A 6,000-nucleotide genomic window follows, 5' to 3' on the forward strand; every position below is an offset into this window, starting at 1 on the left:
TGGTGGGAAAGAGATTCAAATCACCGAACACAGTGTTTGGTGTGTTTTGCAGTTACCAAACGTTGGCAGTGATCCGCCCCCCATGTCTGATGCAGATGCTCGTGCCTTGCAGGACGAGCTAGGGGAGCAAATTTGTGGGAAATCTTATAGACGCATATCTGGCATCAATATATCTGTTATCACTGATAGATTGCAGAAGAGGACTCTCAATGGGGAGCGGGGCCTGAGAGCCTTTTTCATGGCAGCATTTCAGTGTCTTCTATTCTCCAATACTGACACTCGGATCAGGATTGATGATGTGAAGTACACTCAGGACATCCAGAATATGGGCAACAAGAACTGGTGCAAAGCTGTAGTAGACAGGCTGAGCATAGCTGCTCGGCTTTATAGAAAGGATTTTGCGGAGAAAGGCATTAACACACCCATCAGTGGATGCGGGATCTTTGTAGCTGTAAGCTCAACACACACATTCAATTTTTGCCCTTGCAACTTACTCTTCCAATTATACAAGTAGTAATTTTTATGTTTACTGTTACAACTGTCATATGTTACAAGTTGCAATTTGAGGGCATTTTTTTATGATAACTTAGTTCACACATTCACATGTATTTTGTAATTTATGTTGTTCATAAAGTAGCAATAATTTTAGTATGAGGCTATTTCAACTGGCTTATTGCACATGTGCCAATTTGGTTTACTTTTTTTCATTATATGAATTCAACCTAAAATACCCATGTGTCTTTTACCTAATGTTAAAAACATGCAGATGCTTTATGTCGACAACCTGCAACATGGATTAGACACAAGTCCTTTTTCAATCCCTCGATGTGCTTTCTTGGACTCCAAGATGATTGATGCTATAGCAAATATGGATCTCAGGGGAGATGTTCCTCCTGGGACCACTGAGTTTGGACACCTCAGGGTAAGTTGCAAATGATACTCCACAATAGTTGCAATTTGTTATTCATTTATCATTTTATCATTGTTTTTTTACTTTCAGTTGAGAAGTATCACTGACACGTGCTACGGCGTCCCCATTGGTGCTCTAGCAATATTACATGCTCCAGTACCAGCACCTGCCCCAGTAGCAGTCCCTAATCCAACAGCAGCACCTAACCCAGTAGCAGCAGCATCTGTCCCAGTAGCAACAGCAGCACCTACTGGGACATCTGCTGATGTGCTTGGCACATCCCATGATTCCGTCGGTCATGCTTCCTTCAATATCCAACCCCCAGTCTTTTACCAGTACCCTAGCTTTAGATCTTCTTTTGGTCAGAGTATTACTGATTTAGTTGGAAGGAGTAGGAAGTCAGATGCGCTGAACATCTTGAAGGCGTTTGATGAAAGCACTAGTGAAGCCCAGTCGTACGCACAGAAGGCTGTGAAGTATTCAACAATATCCCGCGACCTTATGGCAAAAGCTCACCACGAGTGCTACACTGGCATTCAGAAGCTTATCGCTGACGCTATCGTTGAGAAGCGAGCTGCCAAAGAGCGCAGGAGGAAGGTGAAGAACGACCCTAGAGCAGGAGCAGGTATTTTTTGTTGCATATAGGATAATATTATTGTTTGCAAGCACCCACCATACAAGTTGCAATTTGCCCAGACACATTAATATGTGTTTACAATCATTTTTTAAATTTGTATGCAGGAGCAGGAACTAGTTCAATTGCACCGGAGGACCAATCTAGAGGAGGTGATGGTGAAGAAATTATACGGAGTTCCGTTGCAATTGACCCTAGAGCTGGAGCAGGTATTTTTTATTGCATACAGTATAATATTATTGTTGCAACCACCCACCATACAAGTTGCAATTTTACCCATATACATCACTTTGTGCTTTCAATCATTTTTTTAAATTTGTATGGAGGATCAGGAACTACTTCAAATGTACCGGAAGACCAACCTGGAGGAGGTGATAGTGAAGAAATACAGTTGGATTGCAGTGGTGGAGATCTTGATGACAGCTTAGATTTTACGAGAACCCCATCGTGTGGTGATGACATTGATCTGGAAGAGGAAAATTTGAATAGAAGTAAGCCTACCTATGTCTTCCATGCTTAAAAAATGTTTTCTCTCATCTTGATTATTCCTTTTTTTTCATTTATATTTTTTATTCTTTCCCCTGGCAGCACCTCCTGATTTACGTGGGTCAATCCGAAGTATTGATGATATATTGCAAATGATGTATTCCCCAGAGCACTTTGCAAGCATTGATGGCGAGGTTAGTTTATTGTGTTTTTTTATTACCATCAACTCCTTTTTTCTGATTAATATTATGATTTTTCCTCTTTTTCTACAATTACAGTCCCCTCCCAATAGCCAGCCGACTCGTGCACCACGAATTACTGTTCGCAAGAGGAAGGCTTCCTCAAACCCCCCTGGCAATGATCAACGGCCTGTGGTAAGATCATCTGATACCCATGTGAAAGCAGTCCATAGTTGCAATCGGGCCCCACCTATTGTAGTAATCATAGCCTATACCAACTTGCAATTAATCATATATTATGAACAGGGACCACCTGAGACAGAAGAGGAGCCTCTGAGCAGGGACACTGGGATGCAGCATCCTACTGCCCAGGTATGTTCATGCAATTCGTGTCTTTTTTTTATAATATAAATGATTCACTTTCATAATACAAATATGTTAATTTGGCTATTCTACTCAACTGCACCAGGATCATATAACTTACTCAAGGAGGAGCGATAGGTCCATTCAAGTTGCCAACACACAGAAGGCAGAGGCTGAGAAGAAGAAGGCTGAGATTGAGATGAAGAATGCTGAAGCTGAGGAGGCTGAGAAGAGAAAGGCTGAAGCCGAACAAGCTGATAAGAAGAAGGCAGAAGAAGCTGAGAATAAGAGAAAGGCTGAGGCCGAAGTAGCTGAGATCAAGAGAAAGGCTGCAGCTGAAGAAGCTGAGAAGAAGAAGGAAGAAGAAGCTGAGAATAAGAGAAAGGCTGAGGTCGAAGTAGCTGAGATCAAGAGAAAGGCTGCAGCTGAAGAAGCTGAGAAGAAGAAGGAAGAAGAAGCTGAGGATAACAGAAAGGCTGAGGCCGAAGAAGCTGAGATTAAGAGAAAGGCTGAGGCCGAAGAAGCTGAGATTAAGAGAAAGGCTGAGGCCGAAGAAGCTGAGATTAAGAGAAAGGCTGAGGCTGAAGAAGCTGAGATTAATAGAATGGCTGCAGCTGAAGAAGTTGTGAAGAAGAAGGCTGATGCCGAGAAGAAGGTTGATGCGGAGGAGAAAAGGATACAGGTTGCAATCCAGAAACAGCTAAAGGACAACATCAAAGCTTTGAAAAAGCCGGTGCCCGCTGCCAAGTTAAAGAAGATGTTCCAGTTACAAATGTCAAAAGAATATGCTGAGCAGCGCCAACAGTATGAGGGTAGGTTGAACATGCTTCGTCAGGAGGCCAAAGCTGAGATTGATAGTTTGGAGAAGAGCATTGATGGCCAGGCAGGACCCAGCTCATCATTTGATGATATCCAGTTCCCGGCGGAGTCTGATGATGATATCAACAATTTGACCCAACCAATCCGACTTTCTCAAGATGAAGTCTCAGTAGGCCAGGCTGATTTCAGTGAGTTTCAAAGGATGATATTCAAGCGCCTAGGTGATAGAGTGATGAAGAAGCCTAGGGAGTACATATCCCCGTTCAAGATCCCTCGTAATCGACCTGAGATACCCCTGGCCAAGGCTGTTGCACTTAGGCGGAAGATCGCATCTGATCCTGAGCTGAAAAGGTTTTTTTTTGTTTTTCCCAAGTTGCAATTGCTATTTACATTTTATTTTGCAATTCTAACCAAGTAGCAATTATTTTTCTTGAACAGTTAGTTACTTATATAGCAGTAGCAATCGTACCTAATGCGTGGTTGCAATCACACCATAACAGAAGTTGCAGTCATTTTTATTTAAAAAGAATTTCACAGAGTTATATAGTACATGCAATTACAACACACTAGTTGCAATTATACTACACCAGTAGTTTGCAATCATATTTGTGTAACAGAATTTCCCAGAGTTATTCAGTACTTTGAAATCACACTAGACCAACAGTTGCAATCACAGCACTCTAGCAGTTGCACATTCTACTGTTCTTCTCACTAATCCATATGTTTTTTTTTCTTTTTTTTGTTGATGCAGGAGAATTTTGTTGGAGTTTGGCCTTCTTGTTGGACTAACTGGCGAGGAAATTTTAACATCTTTTTCTAATGACACCCTTGGCGAGTCAGGAATCATAGACTTTTTCGTGCACTGCATGCGATATGATGATATTGTGCACAAGGTTGATTCTTGTGGATACAGAGTGTTTCTGACCACTGGTTTTTATGTAAGTTTCTTCTCCAAAACCATGTATTTTTTGTATACTGTCTTGCATTTATGTGTTTAAACTAATTTAATCATTTATCATTTTTCTTTTTTATTTATTCTCCAAACTGGAAAACACATACAGTTCAATGTATCAACGTGTGAAGCAGTACTCAACGCTGATAAATCTGAGACGGAAGAATTCATATATGTATGGAATAATTTGATGTCTGAGTGCGAAAACTATGATTTGTCAAGAGCAAAATTGGTTAGCAGACCTTTTCCCCAACCCACTTTTTTCATACCTACAATTTTTTACTTTCCATCATTTACAGTTGCAATCACCAGGACACATACTTTGCAACTGTCTATACTTTTTTCTTTCAACTTCTTTTTTCATATATGTTTTCCATTTTTAGTAATTAGTTTTCTACTCCTTTTTTGCACCAGGTTTTTGTCCCTATCAAAGATGGTGCTCACTATTTTGTATATTGCTTCAATTTTATCCATAAGCGTATTGATGTGCTGGACTCGAACGACTACTTCCTGAATTGTTCTAATCAGGAAGAACGACACAAGGCTGTCTTTGCCAAAATCCCAATCATTGATGCAGCCTTCCAGAAAGTTTCCAACCTCAAGTTACCCAAAGTTAGCAAGTGGAGGCGGCCTTTTATTGATGTGCCAAAGCAAGCAGGTCAAAGCGATTGTCTTTTTTTGTATGGAAGTACATGGAATATTATGATGGGGACAAAATGACCAAGGAAATCAATCCGGTTAGCCATGCTGTCAACTGATTTTCTATCTGTTTTGGTGCTTTTTTTGTGTGTTTTCTATGTGTGCATCATAATATAGTCACTGACCATTATGATGTTTTTATGTCATTGCAGTTCAAGGGCCCGATATACAGATGTGAGCTGTTGCATTACGAGATCTTCCACCCTTTGAACCAAGCTGAAATTCCTGGTTCGCTTGATAAGTTTAGAATTGGTGGTCGTCCGTTGCCAATTGAATGGGATAGTAGTCAGTCGAACAATTAGATTCATGCAAAAACAATCTGTTGTGTTATGCAGTAGTCAGAAACAATCAGTTGTGTTATGTTATCTCCAGAAACAATCCAGTAATGTTGTTTAGGTTGCAACCAGCGCACTGGTTCCATTTGCAACTGGTCTATTCATCTAGTTGTTATCGTACTCTAAACTGCAGTTAACAATTTTGTTTGAAAAATCCCAGCCATTGCAGTTGCAACCAATGTATATGTTTGTGTTCTGTACCCACCGGCGAGGTGGAGCCCTTCCATATGAGGCAGTTGCAACCAGCGTATATGTTACAGTTGCAACTGAAATTGTAATCGTAGTTGCAACTGACCATGACCACTCATTTTTATTTCTATGTTTGGTAACCAGCATGATGGCAAACTTTGCAAACCTGTTTATGAGTAGTAGCAGCGTATATGTTACAGTTGCAACTGAAATTGTAATCGTAGTTGCAACTGACCATGACCACTCATTTTTATTTCTATGTTTGGTAACCAGCATGATGGCAAACTTTGCAAACCTGTTTATGAGTAGTAGCAACTGTTATATGATAATAAAACAAGATATATTTTAATTATATGTCGAGACGTAAACAGATAACACAGATTCATGTATTATTCAGTGTATACATACAGTTGCAATGAGCGCAACTACGATGT

The sequence above is a fragment of the Zea mays genome, chromosome 4 (genome assembly GCF_902167145.1).
Source record: "Zea mays cultivar B73 chromosome 4, Zm-B73-REFERENCE-NAM-5.0, whole genome shotgun sequence".
NCBI lineage: Eukaryota > Viridiplantae > Streptophyta > Magnoliopsida > Poales > Poaceae > Zea > Zea mays.